General features: G+C 43.6%; 63 non-coding genes across 63 annotated transcripts; all 63 read left to right on the top strand.

Annotated features, from left to right (window-relative positions):
• Positions 1 to 1,349: 1,349 nt before the first annotated feature.
• TRNAT-UGU (transfer RNA threonine (anticodon UGU)) lies at positions 1,350 to 1,422 on the top strand. The gene has a single exon. It is a non-coding gene; the product is annotated as a tRNA-Thr (tRNA).
• A 65-nt stretch (positions 1,423 to 1,487) lies between these two features.
• TRNAT-UGU (transfer RNA threonine (anticodon UGU)) lies at positions 1,488 to 1,560 on the top strand. Its single transcript has one exon. It is a non-coding gene; the product is annotated as a tRNA-Thr (tRNA).
• Positions 1,561 to 1,625: 65 nt separating this feature from the next.
• TRNAT-UGU (transfer RNA threonine (anticodon UGU)) lies at positions 1,626 to 1,698 on the top strand. The gene has a single exon. It is a non-coding gene; the product is annotated as a tRNA-Thr (tRNA).
• A 65-nt stretch (positions 1,699 to 1,763) lies between these two features.
• TRNAT-UGU (transfer RNA threonine (anticodon UGU)) lies at positions 1,764 to 1,836 on the top strand. Its single transcript has one exon. It is a non-coding gene; the product is annotated as a tRNA-Thr (tRNA).
• Positions 1,837 to 2,177: 341 nt separating this feature from the next.
• TRNAT-UGU (transfer RNA threonine (anticodon UGU)) lies at positions 2,178 to 2,250 on the top strand. Its single transcript has one exon. It is a non-coding gene; the product is annotated as a tRNA-Thr (tRNA).
• An 824-nt stretch (positions 2,251 to 3,074) lies between these two features.
• TRNAT-UGU (transfer RNA threonine (anticodon UGU)) lies at positions 3,075 to 3,147 on the top strand. Its single transcript has one exon. It is a non-coding gene; the product is annotated as a tRNA-Thr (tRNA).
• A 65-nt stretch (positions 3,148 to 3,212) lies between these two features.
• Positions 3,213 to 3,285, top strand: TRNAT-UGU (transfer RNA threonine (anticodon UGU)). The gene has a single exon. It is a non-coding gene; the product is annotated as a tRNA-Thr (tRNA).
• A 479-nt stretch (positions 3,286 to 3,764) lies between these two features.
• TRNAT-UGU (transfer RNA threonine (anticodon UGU)) lies at positions 3,765 to 3,837 on the top strand. The gene has a single exon. It is a non-coding gene; the product is annotated as a tRNA-Thr (tRNA).
• Positions 3,838 to 3,902: 65 nt separating this feature from the next.
• TRNAT-UGU (transfer RNA threonine (anticodon UGU)) lies at positions 3,903 to 3,975 on the top strand. The gene has a single exon. It is a non-coding gene; the product is annotated as a tRNA-Thr (tRNA).
• Positions 3,976 to 4,040: 65 nt separating this feature from the next.
• TRNAT-UGU (transfer RNA threonine (anticodon UGU)) lies at positions 4,041 to 4,113 on the top strand. Its single transcript has one exon. It is a non-coding gene; the product is annotated as a tRNA-Thr (tRNA).
• A 341-nt stretch (positions 4,114 to 4,454) lies between these two features.
• Positions 4,455 to 4,527, top strand: TRNAT-UGU (transfer RNA threonine (anticodon UGU)). The gene has a single exon. It is a non-coding gene; the product is annotated as a tRNA-Thr (tRNA).
• Positions 4,528 to 4,592: 65 nt separating this feature from the next.
• On the top strand, positions 4,593 to 4,665 carry TRNAT-UGU (transfer RNA threonine (anticodon UGU)). The gene has a single exon. It is a non-coding gene; the product is annotated as a tRNA-Thr (tRNA).
• A 4,788-nt stretch (positions 4,666 to 9,453) lies between these two features.
• TRNAT-UGU (transfer RNA threonine (anticodon UGU)) lies at positions 9,454 to 9,526 on the top strand. The gene has a single exon. It is a non-coding gene; the product is annotated as a tRNA-Thr (tRNA).
• A 65-nt stretch (positions 9,527 to 9,591) lies between these two features.
• Positions 9,592 to 9,664, top strand: TRNAT-UGU (transfer RNA threonine (anticodon UGU)). The gene has a single exon. It is a non-coding gene; the product is annotated as a tRNA-Thr (tRNA).
• A 65-nt stretch (positions 9,665 to 9,729) lies between these two features.
• Positions 9,730 to 9,802, top strand: TRNAT-UGU (transfer RNA threonine (anticodon UGU)). Its single transcript has one exon. It is a non-coding gene; the product is annotated as a tRNA-Thr (tRNA).
• A 65-nt stretch (positions 9,803 to 9,867) lies between these two features.
• TRNAT-UGU (transfer RNA threonine (anticodon UGU)) lies at positions 9,868 to 9,940 on the top strand. Its single transcript has one exon. It is a non-coding gene; the product is annotated as a tRNA-Thr (tRNA).
• A 203-nt stretch (positions 9,941 to 10,143) lies between these two features.
• On the top strand, positions 10,144 to 10,216 carry TRNAT-UGU (transfer RNA threonine (anticodon UGU)). The gene has a single exon. It is a non-coding gene; the product is annotated as a tRNA-Thr (tRNA).
• A 65-nt stretch (positions 10,217 to 10,281) lies between these two features.
• Positions 10,282 to 10,354, top strand: TRNAT-UGU (transfer RNA threonine (anticodon UGU)). The gene has a single exon. It is a non-coding gene; the product is annotated as a tRNA-Thr (tRNA).
• A 65-nt stretch (positions 10,355 to 10,419) lies between these two features.
• On the top strand, positions 10,420 to 10,492 carry TRNAT-UGU (transfer RNA threonine (anticodon UGU)). Its single transcript has one exon. It is a non-coding gene; the product is annotated as a tRNA-Thr (tRNA).
• A 203-nt stretch (positions 10,493 to 10,695) lies between these two features.
• Positions 10,696 to 10,768, top strand: TRNAT-UGU (transfer RNA threonine (anticodon UGU)). The gene has a single exon. It is a non-coding gene; the product is annotated as a tRNA-Thr (tRNA).
• Positions 10,769 to 10,833: 65 nt separating this feature from the next.
• On the top strand, positions 10,834 to 10,906 carry TRNAT-UGU (transfer RNA threonine (anticodon UGU)). Its single transcript has one exon. It is a non-coding gene; the product is annotated as a tRNA-Thr (tRNA).
• A 65-nt stretch (positions 10,907 to 10,971) lies between these two features.
• TRNAT-UGU (transfer RNA threonine (anticodon UGU)) lies at positions 10,972 to 11,044 on the top strand. The gene has a single exon. It is a non-coding gene; the product is annotated as a tRNA-Thr (tRNA).
• Positions 11,045 to 11,109: 65 nt separating this feature from the next.
• TRNAT-UGU (transfer RNA threonine (anticodon UGU)) lies at positions 11,110 to 11,182 on the top strand. The gene has a single exon. It is a non-coding gene; the product is annotated as a tRNA-Thr (tRNA).
• A 201-nt stretch (positions 11,183 to 11,383) lies between these two features.
• On the top strand, positions 11,384 to 11,456 carry TRNAT-UGU (transfer RNA threonine (anticodon UGU)). Its single transcript has one exon. It is a non-coding gene; the product is annotated as a tRNA-Thr (tRNA).
• A 65-nt stretch (positions 11,457 to 11,521) lies between these two features.
• Positions 11,522 to 11,594, top strand: TRNAT-UGU (transfer RNA threonine (anticodon UGU)). Its single transcript has one exon. It is a non-coding gene; the product is annotated as a tRNA-Thr (tRNA).
• Positions 11,595 to 11,659: 65 nt separating this feature from the next.
• Positions 11,660 to 11,732, top strand: TRNAT-UGU (transfer RNA threonine (anticodon UGU)). The gene has a single exon. It is a non-coding gene; the product is annotated as a tRNA-Thr (tRNA).
• A 65-nt stretch (positions 11,733 to 11,797) lies between these two features.
• TRNAT-UGU (transfer RNA threonine (anticodon UGU)) lies at positions 11,798 to 11,870 on the top strand. The gene has a single exon. It is a non-coding gene; the product is annotated as a tRNA-Thr (tRNA).
• Positions 11,871 to 11,935: 65 nt separating this feature from the next.
• On the top strand, positions 11,936 to 12,008 carry TRNAT-UGU (transfer RNA threonine (anticodon UGU)). The gene has a single exon. It is a non-coding gene; the product is annotated as a tRNA-Thr (tRNA).
• Positions 12,009 to 12,211: 203 nt separating this feature from the next.
• On the top strand, positions 12,212 to 12,284 carry TRNAT-UGU (transfer RNA threonine (anticodon UGU)). Its single transcript has one exon. It is a non-coding gene; the product is annotated as a tRNA-Thr (tRNA).
• A 65-nt stretch (positions 12,285 to 12,349) lies between these two features.
• TRNAT-UGU (transfer RNA threonine (anticodon UGU)) lies at positions 12,350 to 12,422 on the top strand. Its single transcript has one exon. It is a non-coding gene; the product is annotated as a tRNA-Thr (tRNA).
• Positions 12,423 to 12,487: 65 nt separating this feature from the next.
• TRNAT-UGU (transfer RNA threonine (anticodon UGU)) lies at positions 12,488 to 12,560 on the top strand. The gene has a single exon. It is a non-coding gene; the product is annotated as a tRNA-Thr (tRNA).
• A 65-nt stretch (positions 12,561 to 12,625) lies between these two features.
• Positions 12,626 to 12,698, top strand: TRNAT-UGU (transfer RNA threonine (anticodon UGU)). The gene has a single exon. It is a non-coding gene; the product is annotated as a tRNA-Thr (tRNA).
• A 65-nt stretch (positions 12,699 to 12,763) lies between these two features.
• TRNAT-UGU (transfer RNA threonine (anticodon UGU)) lies at positions 12,764 to 12,836 on the top strand. The gene has a single exon. It is a non-coding gene; the product is annotated as a tRNA-Thr (tRNA).
• A 65-nt stretch (positions 12,837 to 12,901) lies between these two features.
• Positions 12,902 to 12,974, top strand: TRNAT-UGU (transfer RNA threonine (anticodon UGU)). The gene has a single exon. It is a non-coding gene; the product is annotated as a tRNA-Thr (tRNA).
• A 203-nt stretch (positions 12,975 to 13,177) lies between these two features.
• TRNAT-UGU (transfer RNA threonine (anticodon UGU)) lies at positions 13,178 to 13,250 on the top strand. Its single transcript has one exon. It is a non-coding gene; the product is annotated as a tRNA-Thr (tRNA).
• A 65-nt stretch (positions 13,251 to 13,315) lies between these two features.
• Positions 13,316 to 13,388, top strand: TRNAT-UGU (transfer RNA threonine (anticodon UGU)). Its single transcript has one exon. It is a non-coding gene; the product is annotated as a tRNA-Thr (tRNA).
• Positions 13,389 to 13,591: 203 nt separating this feature from the next.
• Positions 13,592 to 13,664, top strand: TRNAT-UGU (transfer RNA threonine (anticodon UGU)). The gene has a single exon. It is a non-coding gene; the product is annotated as a tRNA-Thr (tRNA).
• Positions 13,665 to 14,005: 341 nt separating this feature from the next.
• On the top strand, positions 14,006 to 14,078 carry TRNAT-UGU (transfer RNA threonine (anticodon UGU)). Its single transcript has one exon. It is a non-coding gene; the product is annotated as a tRNA-Thr (tRNA).
• A 65-nt stretch (positions 14,079 to 14,143) lies between these two features.
• TRNAT-UGU (transfer RNA threonine (anticodon UGU)) lies at positions 14,144 to 14,216 on the top strand. The gene has a single exon. It is a non-coding gene; the product is annotated as a tRNA-Thr (tRNA).
• A 65-nt stretch (positions 14,217 to 14,281) lies between these two features.
• Positions 14,282 to 14,354, top strand: TRNAT-UGU (transfer RNA threonine (anticodon UGU)). Its single transcript has one exon. It is a non-coding gene; the product is annotated as a tRNA-Thr (tRNA).
• A 203-nt stretch (positions 14,355 to 14,557) lies between these two features.
• On the top strand, positions 14,558 to 14,630 carry TRNAT-UGU (transfer RNA threonine (anticodon UGU)). The gene has a single exon. It is a non-coding gene; the product is annotated as a tRNA-Thr (tRNA).
• Positions 14,631 to 14,695: 65 nt separating this feature from the next.
• Positions 14,696 to 14,768, top strand: TRNAT-UGU (transfer RNA threonine (anticodon UGU)). Its single transcript has one exon. It is a non-coding gene; the product is annotated as a tRNA-Thr (tRNA).
• A 203-nt stretch (positions 14,769 to 14,971) lies between these two features.
• On the top strand, positions 14,972 to 15,044 carry TRNAT-UGU (transfer RNA threonine (anticodon UGU)). Its single transcript has one exon. It is a non-coding gene; the product is annotated as a tRNA-Thr (tRNA).
• Positions 15,045 to 15,109: 65 nt separating this feature from the next.
• On the top strand, positions 15,110 to 15,182 carry TRNAT-UGU (transfer RNA threonine (anticodon UGU)). Its single transcript has one exon. It is a non-coding gene; the product is annotated as a tRNA-Thr (tRNA).
• Positions 15,183 to 15,247: 65 nt separating this feature from the next.
• On the top strand, positions 15,248 to 15,320 carry TRNAT-UGU (transfer RNA threonine (anticodon UGU)). The gene has a single exon. It is a non-coding gene; the product is annotated as a tRNA-Thr (tRNA).
• Positions 15,321 to 15,385: 65 nt separating this feature from the next.
• On the top strand, positions 15,386 to 15,458 carry TRNAT-UGU (transfer RNA threonine (anticodon UGU)). The gene has a single exon. It is a non-coding gene; the product is annotated as a tRNA-Thr (tRNA).
• Positions 15,459 to 15,523: 65 nt separating this feature from the next.
• TRNAT-UGU (transfer RNA threonine (anticodon UGU)) lies at positions 15,524 to 15,596 on the top strand. Its single transcript has one exon. It is a non-coding gene; the product is annotated as a tRNA-Thr (tRNA).
• A 65-nt stretch (positions 15,597 to 15,661) lies between these two features.
• Positions 15,662 to 15,734, top strand: TRNAT-UGU (transfer RNA threonine (anticodon UGU)). Its single transcript has one exon. It is a non-coding gene; the product is annotated as a tRNA-Thr (tRNA).
• Positions 15,735 to 15,799: 65 nt separating this feature from the next.
• On the top strand, positions 15,800 to 15,872 carry TRNAT-UGU (transfer RNA threonine (anticodon UGU)). Its single transcript has one exon. It is a non-coding gene; the product is annotated as a tRNA-Thr (tRNA).
• Positions 15,873 to 15,937: 65 nt separating this feature from the next.
• On the top strand, positions 15,938 to 16,010 carry TRNAT-UGU (transfer RNA threonine (anticodon UGU)). The gene has a single exon. It is a non-coding gene; the product is annotated as a tRNA-Thr (tRNA).
• Positions 16,011 to 16,075: 65 nt separating this feature from the next.
• TRNAT-UGU (transfer RNA threonine (anticodon UGU)) lies at positions 16,076 to 16,148 on the top strand. Its single transcript has one exon. It is a non-coding gene; the product is annotated as a tRNA-Thr (tRNA).
• A 65-nt stretch (positions 16,149 to 16,213) lies between these two features.
• TRNAT-UGU (transfer RNA threonine (anticodon UGU)) lies at positions 16,214 to 16,286 on the top strand. The gene has a single exon. It is a non-coding gene; the product is annotated as a tRNA-Thr (tRNA).
• Positions 16,287 to 16,489: 203 nt separating this feature from the next.
• Positions 16,490 to 16,562, top strand: TRNAT-UGU (transfer RNA threonine (anticodon UGU)). The gene has a single exon. It is a non-coding gene; the product is annotated as a tRNA-Thr (tRNA).
• Positions 16,563 to 16,627: 65 nt separating this feature from the next.
• Positions 16,628 to 16,700, top strand: TRNAT-UGU (transfer RNA threonine (anticodon UGU)). The gene has a single exon. It is a non-coding gene; the product is annotated as a tRNA-Thr (tRNA).
• Positions 16,701 to 16,765: 65 nt separating this feature from the next.
• TRNAT-UGU (transfer RNA threonine (anticodon UGU)) lies at positions 16,766 to 16,838 on the top strand. The gene has a single exon. It is a non-coding gene; the product is annotated as a tRNA-Thr (tRNA).
• A 203-nt stretch (positions 16,839 to 17,041) lies between these two features.
• Positions 17,042 to 17,114, top strand: TRNAT-UGU (transfer RNA threonine (anticodon UGU)). The gene has a single exon. It is a non-coding gene; the product is annotated as a tRNA-Thr (tRNA).
• Positions 17,115 to 17,179: 65 nt separating this feature from the next.
• Positions 17,180 to 17,252, top strand: TRNAT-UGU (transfer RNA threonine (anticodon UGU)). The gene has a single exon. It is a non-coding gene; the product is annotated as a tRNA-Thr (tRNA).
• A 203-nt stretch (positions 17,253 to 17,455) lies between these two features.
• TRNAT-UGU (transfer RNA threonine (anticodon UGU)) lies at positions 17,456 to 17,528 on the top strand. The gene has a single exon. It is a non-coding gene; the product is annotated as a tRNA-Thr (tRNA).
• A 65-nt stretch (positions 17,529 to 17,593) lies between these two features.
• Positions 17,594 to 17,666, top strand: TRNAT-UGU (transfer RNA threonine (anticodon UGU)). The gene has a single exon. It is a non-coding gene; the product is annotated as a tRNA-Thr (tRNA).
• A 65-nt stretch (positions 17,667 to 17,731) lies between these two features.
• Positions 17,732 to 17,804, top strand: TRNAT-UGU (transfer RNA threonine (anticodon UGU)). The gene has a single exon. It is a non-coding gene; the product is annotated as a tRNA-Thr (tRNA).
• Positions 17,805 to 17,869: 65 nt separating this feature from the next.
• On the top strand, positions 17,870 to 17,942 carry TRNAT-UGU (transfer RNA threonine (anticodon UGU)). The gene has a single exon. It is a non-coding gene; the product is annotated as a tRNA-Thr (tRNA).
• Positions 17,943 to 18,421: 479 nt separating this feature from the next.
• Positions 18,422 to 18,494, top strand: TRNAT-UGU (transfer RNA threonine (anticodon UGU)). The gene has a single exon. It is a non-coding gene; the product is annotated as a tRNA-Thr (tRNA).
• A 65-nt stretch (positions 18,495 to 18,559) lies between these two features.
• TRNAT-UGU (transfer RNA threonine (anticodon UGU)) lies at positions 18,560 to 18,632 on the top strand. Its single transcript has one exon. It is a non-coding gene; the product is annotated as a tRNA-Thr (tRNA).
• The last annotated feature ends 184 nt before the right edge of the window (positions 18,633 to 18,816 follow it).

Here is an 18,816-nt window from a genome sequence, read left to right as displayed (position 1 = left end):
AAGGTCTGTAACCTCTATTAGGATGACCCAAGTTAGCTCGTTTTGTAATTTCGATTTCGCGTTTCGGGCCATGGTCACACCATCAATTCTCACCATGTTCTGTATATTCAATCGCGAATCACATATGAAACAAGCACGAATTATATTTGCCATAGTTCAAAAATATAACTCAAGAAAAACACTTCAAAGAGAAGATAAGAATATTTAACGAATATAATCTATAAACGTCGGGTGACTAAATTATTTGCCGAAAGACGTTATTCTGCAGTTAATTTATCCCACTCAACCAATTTCAATCGTTGTCTTATAAGAAGATCGCTAAAACCTTATTCAATAGGATAAAGGGTGTACGGATAAACGTTTTGATATAACACACTCATTTTCTACAAAATTCAACCATATGATAATAATATGCTATTGGGTTGCTAAAGCGTAGAATTAATTAGAAGATATTCAGATAATCGGGAGATCGTTATTTCGTGGTCGGTTTTGAGGTAATAACTACATTATCCGTTTCAACAAATAGGTACCCTTATAGTTGTTTTTCCAATTTTCCACAATAAAAAACCTTTCATGTATCAAGAGGAATATACTATGAAAAACTGGTCTGGGTCCGATGGCCCGAAGAACAACCGATCGAATGGGGGTCCAACGGACCGAAGTCCATCCAATCGAAGGAAAGCAGTAACCGACCGAAAATTAAAAAAATCATTTTTTATGAGTTAATTGCAGAAGGTTTCAACGGACCGAAATATATATTTTTAAAAAGCTGAAAAAAAACGTTACTATAATTGAAACCCGGTGGATTATGTTGGCATTATCTGTTAAAAATAAATATCAAAACAAGAACATGCAAAGCAGACCACCTTGAAAGGGCAAAAAATATACACCCCACAAGAAATTGAACGCGCAAGCGTTTTTTTTTTTCACTCGAAGGCCTTTCCTTTCGAATAGTAATTAAGAATAGTAATTTAATGCAATAATTTTGCTTTGGGCCCATTCGACCGAAATCCAATTCGTTGGAAAACGATTTAACAAAATTCAACCATATGATAATAATATGCTATTGGGTTGCTAAAGCCCAATTTTGCACCTTTATATATTTTTTTTAGTACATCGAATTAAGGGTTTTTTTTTATAGATATATATAAGTCACGGACCTATCCAACGGTGCCTACGCGCCTTCGGCGCGCGTATATAACCTAACCTAACCTAACCTAATCCGAACTAATCTAATCTAAAACGCTTTTCGCGTAACCTGCTATATCGCGGGACAGAAGTAAAAAACAAAATAGTAAACTTGAACAGTAAAAAAGTTATTTTAATTTTTATTTAACGATATACAACGTGGCCACGTGGCTTAGTGGTTAAAGCTCCTGTCTTGTAAACAGGAGATCGCGAGTTCGATTCTCACCGTGGCCTACCACCTTTCGAACTATCTCATTAATTTCTTTTTCATTTTCTAATAAGAATTGCGGCGCTTACGTGGCCACGTGGCTTAGTGGTTAAAGCACCTGTCTTGTAAACAGGAGATCGCGAGTTCGATTCTCACCGTGGCCTACCACCTTTCGAACTATCTCTTCAATTTCTTTTTCATTTTCTAATAAGAATTGCGGCGCTTACGTGGCCACGTGGCTTAGTGGTTAAAGCACCTGTCTTGTAAACAGGAGATCGCGAGTTCGATTCTCACCGTGGCCTACCACCTTTCGAACTATCTCTTTAATTTCTTTTTCATATTCTATTAAGAATTGCGGCGTTTACGTGGCCACGTGGCTTAGTGGTTAAAGCACCTGTCTTGTAAACAGGAGATCGCGAGTTCGATTCTCACCGTGGCCTACCACCTTTCGAACTATTTCTTTAATTTATTTTTCATATTCTAATAAGAATTGCGGCGCTTACGTGGCCACGGGGCTTAGTGGTTAAAGCACCTGTCAGGTAAACAGGAGATCGCGAGTTCGATTCTCACCGTGGCCCACCACCTTTCGAACTATCTCTTTAATTTCTTTTTCATATTCTAATAAGAATTGCGTCTTTTCCGTGGCCGCGTTGCTTAGTGGCTAAAGCGCCTGTCTTGTAAACAGGAGATCGCGAGTTTGAATCTCACCGTGGCCTACCACCTTTCGAACTATCTCTTTAATTTCTTTTTCATATTCTAATAAGAATTGACTCTTTTCCGTGGCCGCGTGGCTTAGTGGTTAAAGCGCCTGTCTTGTAAACAGGAGATCGCGAGTTCGATTCCCACCGTGGCCTACCACCTTTCGAACTATCTCTTTAATTTCTTTTTCATATTCTAATAAGAATTGCGTCAGTTCCGTGGCCGCGTTGCTTAGTGGCTAAAGCGCCTGTAGGAGTTGTGTTCGAGCTTTTGGAGAGTGCAGGTCGTTCGATTTTGCGCTCCGTGTTTTCGTCGCGCTAAGCACAAGCGGGGTATTTTGCCAATTTATTTTTCTTTCGGTTATTATTCGTGCATTTAATTCAATAGTTGTTATTTTATTAATTTGGTAATCCCTCCTGGGTGTTTCTACCCAGGATGGACGCATTCAAGAGATCGGTTTTTATTGATTTTAAACGAAATCTACCAAGTTTTGAAGTTTTGTCTACGGCGGTGATTGCGAACTTTGGTCTCGATTGTGCTTCTGCTTTAGTTGTCTGTGATGAGGGTGGTTACATTCTCACCTTGAAGACTTTGGCCGATGTCGAGGGCGTTATTGATTCGGGCTTGGATATTGACGGTGAGATATATGAAATTTCAAGCGTTTCTGCGAAGACTGTGACTGTCGCCTTTTCGGATTTACCTGAGTTCGTGACTGATGAAGCCGTTTTATCCAAATTAACGTCGCTTGGCTGTGAAATCAAGGGTCCGCTTGTTTGGCATGGAAAGGCATCATTCTATTGCGGACTTCGTACCGTTCGTCTTACCTTACATGAGAGTCTGTCATCGCTTACGAGTTGCCGATGCTGTTGGTCGGGAGAAGTTTTACGCTGTCCGACATGATTCTCAGTTGAAAATATGTAATAAATGTTATTCTCCTGACCTTATTTATCGCAATTGACCGGATTTCAAGTGCTTCCGTGGCCGCGTGGCTTGGTGGCTAAAGCGCCTGTCTTGTAAACAGGAGATCGCGAGTTCGATTCTCGCCGTGGCCTACCACCTTTCGAACTATCTCTTTAATTTCTTTTTCATATTCTAATAAGAATTGCGTCTTTTCCGTGGCCGCGTGGCTTAATGGTAAAAGCGCCTGTCTTGTAAACAGGAGATCGCGAGTTCGATTCTCGCCGTGGCCTACCACCTTTCGAACTATCTCTTTAATTTATTTTTCATATTCTAATAAGAATTGCTTCGGTTCCGTGGCCGCATGGCTTAGTGGTTAAAGCGCCTGTCTTGTAAACAGGAGATCGCGAGTTCGATTCTCAACGTGGCCTACCCCCTTTCGAACTATCTCTTTTATTTCTTTGTCATATTCTTATAAGAATTGCATCGGTTCCGTGGCCGCGTGGATTAGTGGTTAAAGCGCCTGTCTTGTAACCAGGAGATCGCGAGTTCGATTCTCGACGTGGCCTACCACCTTACGAACTATCTCTTTAATTTATTTTTCATATTCTAATAAGAATTGCATCGGTTCCGTGGCCTCGTGGCCTAGTGGTTAAAGCACCTGTCTTGTAAACAGGAGACCGCGTGTGCGATTCTCGCCGTGGCCTACCACCTTTCGAACTATCTCTTTAATTTCTTTTTCATTTTCTAATAAGAATTGCTTCCGTTCCGTGGCCGCGTGGCTTAGTGGCTAAAGCGCCTGTCTTGTAAACAGGAGATCGCGAGTTCGATTCTCGCCGTGGCCTACCACCTTTCGAACTATCTCTTTAATTTCTTTTTCATATTCTAATAAGAATTGCGTCTTTTCCGTGGCCGCGTGGCTTAGTGGTTAAAGCGCCTGTCTTGTAAACAGGAGATCGCGAGTTCGATTCTCGCCGTGGCCTACCACCTTTCGAACTATCTCTTTAATTTCTTTTTCATATTCTAATAAGAATTGCGGCGCTTACGTGGCCGCGTGGCTTAGTGGTTAAAGCGCCTGTCTTGTAAACAGGAGATCGCGAGTTCGACTCTCGCCGTGGCCTACCACCTTTCGAAATATCTCTTTAATTTCTTTTTCGTTTTCTAATAAGAATTGCTTCGGTTCCGTGGCCGCATGGCTTAGTGGTTAAAGCGCCTGTCTTGTAAACAGGAGATCGCGAGTTCGATTCTCAACGTGGCCTACCCCCTTTCGAACTATCTCTTTTATTTCTTTGTCATATTCTAATAAGAATTGCATCGGTTCCGTGGCCGCGTGGCTTAGTGGTTAAAGCGCCTTTCTTGTAAATAGAAAATCGCGAGTTAGATTCTAGCCGTGGCCTACCAGCTTTCTATCTATCTCTTTAATTTCTTTTTCATTTTCTAATAAGAATTGCGTCGGTTCCGTGGCCGCGTGGCTTAGTGGTTAAAGCGCCTGTCATGTAAACAGGAGATCGCGAGTTCGATTCTCGCCGTGGCCTACCACCTTTCGAACTATCTCTTTAATTTCTTTTTCATTTTCTAATAAGAATTGCTTCCGTTCCGTGGCCGCGTGGCTTAGTGGTTAAAGCGCCTGTCTTGTAAACAGGAGATCGCGAGTTCGATTCTCGCCGTGGCCTACCACCTTTCGAAATATCTCTTTAAAATCTTTTTCATATTCTAATAAGAATTTCGTTTCGTCTTTTTTCGCTCCGTTTTCGCTAAGCCTGTTTGCCGCCTTTAAGGTGTTATTTTAGTTCAAGTTTTTTTTTCTTCTCTGTTAAAACCTTTTTATCTAGTTTCGGTTTCTTGCGGGTGATTCCCCTCCCGGGTCTTCTGATCCAGGATGGATATTATTAAACGGTCGGTTTTTGTGGATTTTGAAGGAAAATTACCGAAGTTTGACGATGTTGCGGAGGCTGTGAAAATTCAATATGGTTTGGATGCGGTGAAATCTGTTGTTCCGTCCACGGGCGGCTACATTTTGGTATTTTCGTCTGAAACTTTGATTAATGATGCGATTGACACTGGGTTGGAGGTAGACAGCATTATTTATGCCATTTCGAGCGTCACCAAAAAAACTGTTACGGCAAATTTTTTCGGCCTTCCGGATTATGTTACTGATGAGGCGTTGCTGGCGAAGTTGACGATGATGGGCTGCGAAGTCAGAGGTACGATTTCGTGGCGGGAAAAAGCCGGGTTCTATTGTGGTATCCGATCAGTCCGTTTGACGCTCCCGGAAGGTAAATCAGCGTTACCTTACAGTCTTCGAGTTCCGGATGTCTTAAATAGAGAAAATTCTTACCGTGTCACTCATGAATCGCAAGTTAAAGTCTGTAATATGTGTCTAGCATCCGATCATTTATATAAGGATTGCCCTCAATTTATTTGCCGTAAATGTAAAACACAAGGTCATGCTGTGCGTAATTGCCCTACTTGGGAACGCCCTGCAGTGGAGATGAAGGGACAGGAGCGTGGACAACCCCCTGTCATTGTCGCGGGGGGATCGATTGATCAATTCGCTGAGGGTCGTAAGGATGCCGTCGATGGTCCTGGTTTATTGGGTGCCGGACATGAAGACGTTCATATTGTCACTCCTAACGCAACGCCGATGTCTCAGGGAATGGGCGCCGACCAAGTGGGCCGCGTCAAACCGACTGGTGAAGCTCAAAGGGGTTCCAAGCACCGGATCTCATCTGGTGACACCGATTCAGCTACTAATCCGTCTACAGGTCCTCCGCACAAGATATTTCAGAAGTTGCCATCGGGTCAATGGACCCAAATTAATTTGAATCCAAATGCCGGTGAAAATTCTGACGATTAATGTAGGCGGTTTGCGCGATGTAGAGAAGATGCGAAAGTTGGTTTTGTGGGCGAAGCATTATGATGTGTTGTTGTTGCAAGAGACTCATTGGGAGGCGTCTCATGTAAGTACTTTTCGGACTTTTTTTTCGGGTGCGGTCTACGTGGACTTGAACTTGGACACCAAGTTTTGCGGTGTGGCAATTTGTATTTCGTGGTTACTTGATTTTAAAGAATGTAATTTGATAAGTTCTAACGAGGGCCGGTATATTTTTATTTCCGCTGAAATTGAAGGCGAGAAAGTTGATTTAGGTTCTGTTTATGCCCCAACCGATGCGGTCAATAGATCTATTTTTATGCAAAATTTAATTCCCATTGTTCGTGTGTTAAATCGTCCGCTATTGGGCGGTGATTTTAATGATATTATTTCTCGAGTTTTTGATCGGCGGTCGCCTGCCAAGATTACGGTGAGTGGAATGACGAATCTTCATCGCTGGGTCTCTTATCTCTCGTTGGTAGACATTTGGCGGTTGCAACATAAAAAAACATTCGATTACACGCGATCGGGGGTGGTTTTTGGTAACTTTGTGAGTTCTCGAATTGATTATTTTTTTGCTTTACATTCAGACGTATATAATATTTCAAAGTGTATGCATGTTTTTTGTAGTTTCTCTGACCATAAGGGTGTTTCTCTGATTTTTGAACCTAGTGGTATTCTTAGGGGGCCCGGAATTTGGAGTTTTAATTCTACTTTTTTAGAAGACGCACTTTTTTGCACGGCCATCGAGCGGACAGTTAAAAATAGTTATTCTTGGCCTTGTTATTTAACCGATATCTTTGAGTGGTATGATGCTTTAAAAGTTAAAATACGGGAGTACTGCATTTTTTACGGGCGTCACAAAGCGTTGATGAAGCGGGCTGTATGGGCGGACTTACAAAATAGGCTTCGAGACCTACAAGATTCGCCATTAAAAACAGATACGATTTTAGACGAAATAGCTGCGGTAACGAGTAAATTACGAGATTTGGAAGAGAACGATTTGCAGGGTGCATTAGTTCGTTCGAGGTTGGAGTGGAGAGATTTGGGGGAACGCCCCACTCAGTATTTTTTGCGGCTGGAGAAATTTCGTCAGCGTCAACGTCAAATGACTTCTCTGACTCTCCCTTCGGGGGCGATTATTAAAGATCCTGCGTTAATAAGGGAGGAAGTGTTCCGTTTTTATTCGGAGTTGTATACACGAGGCGTTACGTCTCAAGCCGCTACTGACAATTTGAAGAATTTAATCTCAGGGAGGCTTACTGAAGGTGACCGCGATTCCTGCGAAGCCGTCGTGACCTGGAGCGACATTTACACGGAGTTAACTAATTTGGCCGGAGGGAAGGCCCCCGGAAGAGATGGCTTTACCAATGAGTTCCTGCGTTTCTTTATCCCTCTAATTAAAGATGACTTTATGCGCTTGGTTGCCGAATGCGAAGCCCGTGGCCTTTTGCCGTTTAGCATGCGAGAAGGGATGGTGGTTTTGTTGCCTAAATCGGGGGATTTGACTCTTCTGAAAAATTGGAGGCCAATTACCATATTGAATGGCGATAGGAAACTCCTTGCTAAGGTTTTTACTCGCCGTGTTTCGCCGCTTTTACCTTTAATTACGTCATCGTGTCAAACTGGTGGCATTCGTGGGCGTACCATTTCCGATACTCCCCGTTTTCTGTCTGATGTCATGGAGTTTTTAAAAATGGAAAATAGGCCAGGGATTTTTCTTCAACTCGATTTGTTAAAAGCGTTCGATCGGGTGGAATGGCCGTATCTATTTGCAATCTTAGAAGCCTTTGGTTTCGGCGCACGCTTCCGCGCTTGGATTCAGATGTTTTTAGTTGGCGCAAAGACAGCTATTAAGCTTCATGGATATGTTACCGATTCTTTTGTCATTAGCCGCTCGGTTCGTCAAGGGTGTCCGCTCAGTCCTTTGCTGTACGTTCTATCATCTGAACCTTTTTGCGCCTTACTCGAAACGGACAAACGTATATGTCGGATAATGCTCACGGACTTAACACCGTCCCCTGTGGTGTTTCAACATATTGATGACACTTCCATTCTCGTCACTGGGCCTAGGGATGTTACTTACCTTTTGGAGGATATTGAACTTTATTGCCAGTCTTCGGGAGCTGCCATCAATCTTGCAAAAAGTTCTGGTTGTTGGCTCGGCTCCTTGCGATTTCACGCGGACCAGACTGTGGCTGGGCTTGTTATTAGCACCCGTTCAATAAAGGTATTGGGCGTGACCTTGGGCTATGACCATGACGTCGTTGCCACGATGAACTGGGAGGGCCGGTATGAAAAATTTAAAAATGTCCTACACGTTTGGAAGGGTCGTAGTCTGACCATTTTTGGGAAAGTCATTATCATTAACGTGTTAGGAGCGTCGATATTGTGGCATATGCTGGAGGTTTTTGATTTACCGGACCGCTGGTTCTCTGATTTTAAGCGGCTCATGTTGGATTTTATTTGGAAGGATCGCCCACATTCTATATCGTACGAAACCTTAACTCGCCATAAGAGTCAAGGCGGGTTTGGATTAATCAATCTTCGGATCAAACAGAAGGTACTTCGTCTGAAGGAATGTTTGCAGCTCGCTACCGGGTCCAAGCCTTCGCATGTCGCATGCGTTGCGTCTCGGTTCTTTGACGAATATGGCGGCGGACTTCGCCAGGGTCTCTCAATGCTACGGATTAGAATTGAACGTCGTCTGCTTTGCGCTATGCCGAAACGCCATGGATCAATGTTATTGGCTTGGAAAGAGTTCTTGGCTCTCACGCGATGGACCTTGGTTCCTTTGACCAACCCTATTATGGAGCCCCTATTTTATAACTCAAATCTTTTAATCATGAACATTTCTTTGGCTGAGCGGCGTCTTCTTGCTTCTTGTGGCGTGGTCTACCTGAAAGATATTTGCTACGAGGTCATCCTGGGGTTTCTTCCGGATGAAGCCTTTTTGGAATTGACCGCAGATTCCGGAATCGGTCGCCGTCGGTTGTTGGAGTAATCGTTGTTTGTACAATTTGGGGCAGATAACCAATAAGCGTACGCTTTTTTCCCGTTTTCGTGCTCTCATAAAAACTGAGGCTCGGTACCGCGTGCAATGGCTACTCCTTCATAAGCCGGGTTGTACGGCCGCAATAGATATTTTTCGTAACATATGAGGGGTCAATAATCTTAAAGATATCCTTATGGTCATTAATATTTAAAGTACTTTATTGAAATGTGTATTTTGTTGTATTTGCAGTAGTTATTATTTTCTATAACTGAGGATTTTTTATCAATGATATTTTGCTTATTTATTTTTCATGTTGTTTCTAACTTCAATTGTGTAATGCTTTTAATAACACTGCTTCACATATATATAACATTGCTGGATGTACGTAGGTTTAAATTGTTAAATTTGTTTTAAATATTAACACTGTGCAATAATGCATGTAACAAAATAAAAAATTTAAATAAAAAAGAAAAAAAAAAGCGCCTGTCTTGTAAACATGAGATCGCGAGTTCGATTCTCACCGACGCCTATCACCTTTCAAACTATCTCTTTAATTTCTTTTTCATATTCTAATAAGAATTGCGGCGCTTACGTGGCCGCGTGGCTTAGTGGTTAAAGCGCCTGTCTTGTAAACAGGAGGTCGCGAGTTCGATTCTCACTGTGGCCTACCACCTTTCGAACTATCTCTTAAATTTCTTTTTCATATTCTAATAAGAATTGCGGCGCTTACGTGGCCGCGTGGCTTAGTGGTTCAAGCGCCTGTCTTGTAAACAGGAGATCGCGAGTTCGACTCTCGCCGTGGCCTACCACCTTTTGAAATATCTCTTTAATTTATTTTTCGTTTTCTAATAAGAATTGCTTCGGTTCCGTGGCCGCGTGGCTTAGTGGATAAAGCGCCTGTCTTGTAAACAGGAGATCGCGAGTTCGATTCTCACCGTGGCCTACCACCTTTCGAACTATCTCTTTAATTTCTTTTTCATATTCTAATAAGAATTGCATCGGTTCCGTGGCCGCGTGGCTTAGTGGATAAAGCGCCTGTCTTGTAAACAGGAGATTGCGAGTTCGATTCTCACCGTGGCCTACCACCTTTTGAACTATCTCTTTAATTTATTTTTCAATTTATTTTAAGAATTGCGACGGTTCCGTCACCGCGTGGCTTAGTGGTTAAAGCGCCTGTCATGTAAACAGGAGATCGCGAGTTCGATTCTCACCGTGGCCTACCACCTTTCGAACTATTTCTTTCATTTCTTTTTCATATTCTAATAAGAATTGCATCGGTTCCGTGGCCGCGTGGCTTAGGGGTTAAAGCGCCTGTCTTGTAAACCGGAGATCGCGAGTTCGATTCTCGCCGTGGCCTACCACCTTTTGAAATATCTCTTTAATTTATTTTTCGTTTTCTAATAAGAATTGCTTCGGTTCCGTGGCCGCGTGGCTTAGTGGATAAAGCGCCTGTCTTGTAAACAGGAGATCGCGAGTTCGATTCTCACCGTGGCCTACCACCTTTCGAACTATCTCTTTAATTTCTTTTTCATATTCTAATAAGAATTGCATCGGTTCCGTGGCCGCGTGGCTTAGTGGATAAAGCGCCTGTCTTGTAAACAGGAGATTGCGAGTTCGATTCTCACCGTGGCCTACCACCTTTTGAACTATCTCTTTAATTTATTTTTCAATTTATTTTAAGAATTGCGACGGTTCCGTCACCGCGTGGCTTAGTGGTTAAAGCGCCTGTCATGTAAACAGGAGATCGCGAGTTCGATTCTCACCGTGGCCTACCACCTTTCGAACTATTTCTTTCATTTCTTTTTCATATTCTAATAAGAATTGCATCGGTTCCGTGGCCGCGTGGCTTAGGGGTTAAAGCGCCTGTCTTGTAAACCGGAGATCGCGAGTTCGATTCTCGCCGTGGCCTACCACCTTTTGAAATATCTCTTTAATTTCTTTTTCATATTCTAATAAGAACTTCGGCGGTTACGTGGCCGCGTGGCTTAGAGGTTAAAGCGCCTGTCTTGTAAACAGGTGATCGCGAGTTCGATTCTCACCGTGGCCTACCACCTTTTGAAATATCTCTTTAATTTCTTTTTCATATTCTAATAAGAACTTCGGCGCTTACGTGGCCGCGTGGCTTAGTGGTTAAAGCGCCGGTCTTGTAAACAGGAGATCGCGAGTTCGACTCTCGCCGTGGCCTACCACCTTTCGAAATATCTCTTTAATTTCTTTTTCATTTTCTAATACGAATTGCGTCGGTTTCGTGGCCGCGAGGCTTAGTGGTTAAAGCGCCTGTCTTGTAAACAGGAGATCGCGAGTTCGATTCTCGCCTTGGCCTACCACCTTTCGAACTATCTCTTTAATTTCTTTTTCATTTTCTGATAAGAATTGCAACGGTTCCGTGGCCGCGTGGCTTAGTGGTTAAAGCGCCTTTCTTGTAAATAGGAAATCACGAGTTAGATCAAGCCGTGGCCTACCACCTTTCGAACTATCTCTTTAATTTTTTTTCAATTTATTATAAGAATTGCTTCGGTTCCGTGGCCGCGTGGCTTAGTGGTTAAAGCGCCTTTCTTGTAAATAGGAGATCGCGAGTTCGATTCTCACCGTGGCCTACCACCTTTCGAACTATCTCTTTAATTTCTTTTTCATATTCTAATAAGAATTGCGGCGCTTACGTGGCCGCGTGGCTTAGTGGTTCAAGCGCCTGTCTTGTAAACAGGAGATCGCGAGTTCGATTCTCACCGTGGCCTACCACCTTTCGAACTATTTCTTTAATTTCTTTTTCATATTCTAATAAGAATTGCGGCGCTTACGTGGCCGCGTGGCTTAGTGGTTCAAGCGCCTGTCTTGTAAACAGGAGATCGCGAGTTCGATTCTCACCGTGGCCCACCACCTTTTGAACTATCTCTTTAATTTCTTTTTCAATTTATTTTAAGAATTGCGTCGGTTCCGTGGCCACGTGGCTTAGTGGTTAAAGCGCCTGTCTTGTAAACAGGAGATCGCGAGTTCGATTCTCACCGTGGCCTACCACCTTTCGAACTATCTCTTTAATTTCTTTTTCATATTCTAATAAGAATTGCATCGGTTCCGTGGCCGCGTGGCTTAGTGGATAAAGCGCCTGTCTTGTAAACAGGAGATTGCGAGTTCGATTCTCACCGTGGCCTACCACCTTTTGAACTATCTCTTTAATTTATTTTTCAATTTATTTTAAGAATTGCGTCGGTTCCGTCACCGCGTGGCTTAGTGGTTAAAGCGCCTGTCATGTAAACAGGAGATCGCGAGTTCGATTCTAACCGTGGCCTACCACCATTCGAACTATTTCTTTAATTTCTTTTTCATATTCTAATAAGAATTGCATCGGTTCCGTGGCCGCGTGGCTTAGTGGTTAAAGCGCCTGTCTTGTAAACAGGAGATCGCGAGTTCGATTCTCGCCGTGGCCTACCACCTTTCGAACTATCTCTTTAATTTCTTTTTCATTTTCTAATAAGAATTGCGTCGGTTCCGTGGCCGCGTGGCTTAGTGGTTAAAACGCCTGTCTTGTAAACAGGAGATCGTGAGTTCGATTCTCGCCGTGGCCTACCACCTTTCGAACTATCTCTTTAATTTCTTTTTCATTTTCTAATAAGAATTGCGTCGGTTCCGTGGCCGCGTGGCTTAGTGGTTAAAGCGCCTGTCATGTAAACAGGAGATCGCGAGTTCGATTCTCTCCGTGGCCTACCACCTTTCGAACTATCTCTTTAATTTCTTTTTCATTTTCTAATAAGAATTGCTTCCGTTCCGTGGCCGCGTGGCTTAGTGGCTAAAGCGCCTGTCTTGTAAACAGGAGATCGCGAGTTCGATTCTCGCCGTGGTCTACCACCTTTCGAACTATCTCTTTAATTTCTTTTTCATATTCTAATAAGAATTGCGGCGCTTACGTGGCCACGTGGCTTAGTGGTTAAAGCGCCTGTCTTGTAAACAGGAGATCGCGAGTTCGATTCTCACCGTGGCCTACCACCTTTCGAACTATCTCTTTAATTTCTTTTTCATATTCTAATAAGAATTGCATCGGTTCCGTGGCCGCATGGCTTAGTGGTTATAGCGCCTGTCTTGTAAACAGGAGATCGCGAGTTCGATTCTCGCCGTGGTCTACCACCTTTCGAACTATCTCTTTAATTTCTTTTTCGTTTTCTAATAAGAATTGCTTCGGTTCCGTGGCCGCATGGCTTAGTGGTTAAAGCGCCTGTCTTGTGAACAGGAGATCGCGAGTTCGATTCTCAACGTGGCCTACCCCCTTTCGAGCTATCTCTTTTATTTATTTTTCATATTCTAATAAGAATTGCATCGGTTCCGTGGCCGCATGGCTTAGTGGTTATAGCGCCTGTCTTGTAAACAGGAGATCGCGAGTTCGATTCTCTCCGTGGCCTACCACCTTTCGAACTATCTCTTTAATTTCTTTTTCATTTTCTAATAAGAATTGCTTCCGTTCCGTGGCCGCGTGGCTTAGTGGCTAAAGCGCCTGTCTTGTAAACAGGAGATCGCGAGTTCGATTCTCGCCGTGGTCTACCACCTTTCGAACTATCTCTTTAATTTCTTTTTCGTTTTCTAATAAGAATTGCTTCGGTTCCGTGGCCGCATGGCTTAGTGGTTAAAGCGCCTGTCTTGTAAACAGGAGATCGCGAGTTCGATTCTCAACGTGGCCTACCCCCTTTCGAGCTATCTCTTTTATTTATTTTTCATATTCTAATAAGAATTGCATCGGTTCCGTGGCCGCATGGCTTAGTGGTTATAGCGCCTGTCTTGTAAACAGGAGATCGCGAGTTCGATTCTCAACGTGGCCTACCCCCTTTCGAACTATCTCTTTTATTTCTTTGTCATATTCTAATAAGAATTGCATCGGTTCCGTGGCCGCGTGACTTAGTGGTTTAAGCGCCGGTCTTGTAAACAGGAGATCGCGAGTTCGATTCTCACCGTGGCCTACCACCTTTCGAACTATTTCTTTAATTTCTTTTTCATATTCTTATAAGAATTGCGTCGGTTCCGTGGACGCGTGGCTTAGTGTTTAAAGCGCCTGTCTTGTAAACAGGAGATCGCGAGCTCGATTCTTGCCGTGGCCTACCACCTTTCGAAATATCTCTTTAATTTCTTTTTCATATTCTAATAAGAACTTCGGCGGTTACGTGGCCGCGTGGCTTAGTGGTTAAAGCGCCTGTCTTGTAAACAGGTGATCGCGAGTTCGATTCTCACCGTGGCCTACCACCTTTTGAAATATCTCTTTAATTTCTTTTTCATATTCTAATAAGAACTTCGGCGCTTACGTGGCCGCGTGGCTTAGTGGTTAAAGCGCCTGTCTTGTAAACAGGAGATCGCGAGTTCGATTCTCGCCGTGGCCTACCACCTTTCGAAATATCTCTTTAATTTCTTTTTCATTTTCTAATACGAATTGCGTCGGTTTCGTGGCCGCGAGGCTTAGTGGTTAAAGCGCCTGTCTTGTAAACAGGAGATTGCGAGTTCGATTCTCACCGTGGCCTACCACCTTTTGAACTATCTCTTTAATTTATTTTTCAATTTATTTTAAGAATTGCGTCGGTTCCGTCACCGCGTGGCTTAGTGGTTAAAGCGCCTGTCATGTAAACAGGAGATCGCGAGTTCGATTCTAACCGTGGCCTACCACCATTCGAACTATTTCTTTAATTTCTTTTTCATATTCTAATAAGAATTGCATCGGTTCCGTGGCCGCGTGGCTTAGTGGTTAAAGCGCCTGTCTTGTAAACAGGAGATCGCGAGTTCGATTCTCGCCGTGGCCTACCACCTTTCGAACTATCTCTTTAATTTCTTTTTCATTTTCTAATAAGAATTGCGTCGGTTCCGTGGCCGCGTGGCTTAGTGGTTAAAACGCCTGTCTTGTAAACAGGAGATCGTGAGTTCGATTCTCGCCGTGGCCTACCACCTTTCGAACTATCTCTTTAATTTCTTTTTCATTTTCTAATAAGAATTGCGTCGGTTCCGTGGCCGCGTGGCTTAGTGGTTAAAGCGCCTGTCATGTAAACAGGAGATCGCGAGTTCGATTCTCTCCATGGCCTACCACCTTTCGAACTATCTCTTTAATTTCTTTTTCATTTTCTAATAAGAATTGCTTCCGTTCCGTGGCCGCGTGGCTTAGTGGCTAAAGCGCCTGTCTTGTAAACAAGAGATCGCGAGTTCGATTCTCGCCGTGGTCTACCACCTTTCGAACTATCTCTTTAATTTCTTTTTCATATTCTAATAAGAATTGCTTCCGTTCCGTGGCCGCGTGGCTTAGTGGCTAAAGCGCCTGTCTTGTAAACAAGAGATCGCGAGTTCGATTCTCGCCGTGGCCTACCACCTTTCGAACTATCTCTTTAATTTCTTTTTCATTTTCTAATAAGAATTGCGTCGATTCCGTGGCCGCGTGGCTTAGTGGCTAAAGCGCCTGTCTTGTAAACAAGAGATCGCGAGTTCGATTCTCGCCGTGGCCTACCACCTTTCGAACTATCTCTTTAATTTCTTTTTCATTTTCTAATAAGAATTGCGTCGATTCCGTGGCCGCGTGGCTTAGTGGTTAAAACGCCTGTCTTGTAAACAGGAGATCGTGAGTTCGATTCTCGCCGTGGCCTACCACCTTTCGAACTATCTCTTTAATTTCTTTTTCATTTTCTAATAAGAATTGCGTCGATTCCGTGGCCGCGTGGCTTAGTGGTTAAAACGCCTGTCTTGTAAACAGGAGATCGTGAGTTCGATTCTCGCCGTGGCCTACCACCTTTCGAACTATCTCTTTAATTTCTTTTTCATTTTCTAATAAGAATTGCTTCCGTTCCGTGGCCGCGTGGCTTAGTGGCTAAAGCGCCTGTCTTGTAAACAAGAAATCGCGAGTTCGATTCTCGCCGTGGTCTACCACCTTTCGAACTATCTCTTTAATTTCTTTTTCATATTCTAATAAGAATTGCGGCGCTTACGTGGCCACGTGGCTTAGTGGTTAAAGCGCCTGTCTTGTAAACAGGAGATCGCGAGTTCGATTCTCACCGTGGCCTACCACCTTTCGAACTATCTCTTTAATTTCTTTTTCATATTCTAATAAGAATTGCGGCGCTTACGTGGCCGCGTGGCTTAGTGGTTCAAGCGCCTGTCTTGTAAACAGGAGATCGCGAGTTCGACTCTCGCCGTGGCCTACCACCTTTTGAAATATCTCTTTAATTTATTTTTCGTTTTCTAATAAGAATTGCATCGGTTCCGTGGCCGCGTGGCTTAGTGGCTAAAGCGCCTGTCTTGTAAACAGGAGATCGCGAGTTCGATTCTCGCCGTGGCCTACCACCTTTCGAAATATCTTTTTAATTTCTTTTTCGTTTTCTAATAAGAATTGCTTCGGTTCCGTGGCCGCATGGCTTAGTGGTTAAAGCGCCTGTCTTGTAAACAGGAGATCGCGAGTTCGATTCTCACCGTGGCCTACCACCTTTTGAACTATCTCTTTAATTTCTTTTTCATTTTCTAATAAGAATTGCGTCGGTTCCGTGGCCGCGTGGCTTAGTGGTTAAAGCGCCTGTCATGTAAACAGGAGATCGCGAGTTCGATTCTCTCCATGGCCTACCACCTTTCGAACTATCTCTTTAATTTCTTTTTCATTTTCTAATAAGAATTGCTTCCGTTCCGAGGCCGCGTGGCTTAGTGGCTAAAGCGCCTGTCTTGTAAACAAGAGATCGCGAGTTCGATTCTCGCCGTGGTCTACCACCTTTCGAACTATCTCTTTAATTTCTTTTTCATATTCTAATAAGAATTGCGGCGCTTACGTGGCCACGTGGCTTAGTGGTTAAAGCGCCTGTCTTGTAAACAGGAGATCGCGAGTTCGATTCTCACCGTGGCCTACCACCTTTCGAACTATCTCTTTAATTTCTTTTTCATATTCTAATAAGAATTGCGGCGCTTACGTGGCCGCGTGGCTTAGTGGTTCAAGCGCCTGTCTTGTAAACAGGAGATCGCGAGTTCGATTCTCACCGTGGCCTACCACCTTTTGAACTATCTCTTTAATTTCTTTTTCAATTTATTTTAAGAATTGCGTCGGTTCCGTCACCGCGTGGCTTAGTGGTTAAAGCGCCTGTCATGTAAACAGGAGATCGCGAGTTCGATTCTAACCGTGGCCTACCACCATTCGAACTATTTCTTTAATTTCTTTTTCATATTCTAATAAGAATTGCATCGGTTCCGTGGCCGCGTGGCTTAGTGGTTAAAGCGCCTGTCTTGTAAACAGGAGATCGCGAGTTCGATTCTCGCCGTGGCCTACCACCTTTCGAACTATCTCTTTAATTTCTTTTTCATTTTCTAATAAGAATTGCGTCGGTTCCGTGGCCGCGTGGCTTAGTGGTTAAAACGCCTGTCTTGTAAACAGGAGATCGTGAGTTCGATTCTCGCCGTGGCCTACCACCTTTCGAACTATCTCTTTAATTTCTTTTTCATTTTCTAATAAGAATTGCGTCGGTTCCGTGGCCGCGTGGCTTAGTGGTTAAAGCGCCTGTCATGTAAACAGGAGATCGCGAGTTCGATTCTCTCCATGGCCTACCACCTTTCGAACTATCTCTTTAATTTCTTTTTCATTTTCTAATAAGAATTGCTTCCGTTCCGTGGCCGCGTGGCTTAGTGGCTAAAGCGCCTGTCTTGTAAACAAGAGATCGCGAGTTCGATTCTCGCCGTGGTCTACCACCTTTCGAACTATCTCTTTAATTTCTTTTTCATATTCTAATAAGAATTGCGGCGCTTACGTGGCCACGTGGCTTAGTGGTTAAAGCGCCTGTCTTGTAAACAGGAGATCGCGAGTTCGATTCTCACCGTGGCCTACCACCTTTCGAACTATCTCTTTAATTTCTTTTTCATATTATAATAAGAATTGCGGCGCTTACGTGGCCGCGTGGCTTAGTGGTTCAAGCGCCTGTCTTGTAAACAGGAGATCGCGAGTTCGACTCTCGCCGTGGCCTACCACCTTTTGAAATATCTCTTTAATTTATTTTTCGTTTTCTAATAAGAATTGCATCGGTTCCGTGGCCGCGTGGCTTAGTGGCTAAAGCGCCTGTCTTGTAAACAGGAGATCGCGAGTTCGATTCTCGCCGTGGCCTACCACCTTTCGAAATATCTCTTTAATTTCTTTTTCGTTTTCTAATAAGAATTCCTTCGGTTCCGTGGCCGCATGGCTTAGTGGTTAAAGCGCCTGTCTTGTAAACAGGAGATCGCGAGTTCGATTCTCAACGTGGCCTACCCCCTTTCGAGCTATCTCTTTTATTTATTTTTCATATTCTAATAAGAATTGCATCGGTTCCGTGGCCGCATGGCTTAGTGGTTAAAGCGCCTGTCTTGTAAACAGGAGATCGCGAGTTCGATTCTCAACGTGGCCTACCCCCTTTCGAACTATCTCTTTTATTTCTTTGTCATATTCTAATAAGATTTGCATCGGTTCCGTGGCCGCGTGACTTAGTGGTTTAAGCGCCGGTCTTGTAAACAGGAGATCGCGAGTTCGATTCTCACCGTGGCCTACCACCTTTCGAACTATTTCTTTAATTTCTTTTTCATATTCTTATAAGAATTGCGTCGGTTCCGTGGACGCGTGGCTTAGTGTTTAAAGCGCCTGTCTTGTAAACAGGAGATCGCGAGTTCGATTCTCGCCGTGGCCTACCACCTTTTGAAATATCTCTTTAATTTCTTTTTCATATTCTAATAAGAACTTCGGCGCTTACGTGGCCGCGTGGCTAAGTGGTTAAAGCGCCTGTCTTGTAAACAGGAGATCGCGAGTTCAATTCTAGCCGTGGCCTACCACCTTTCGAAATATCTCTTTAATTTCTTTTTCATATTCTAATAAGAATTGCGTCAGTTCCGTTACCGCGTGGCTTAGTGGTTTAAGCGCCTGTCTTGTAAACAGGAGATCGCGAGTTCGATTCTCACCGTGGCCTACCACCTTTCGAAAAATCTCTTTAATTTCTTTTTCATATTCTAATA

Source organism: Leiobunum rupestre, chromosome 3 (genome assembly GCF_980474605.1).
Source record: "Leiobunum rupestre chromosome 3, qqLeiRupe1.1.hap1, whole genome shotgun sequence".
Classification (NCBI taxonomy): Eukaryota; Metazoa; Arthropoda; class Arachnida; order Opiliones; family Sclerosomatidae; genus Leiobunum; species Leiobunum rupestre.
This window is presented reverse-complemented; position numbering and strand designations above follow the sequence as displayed.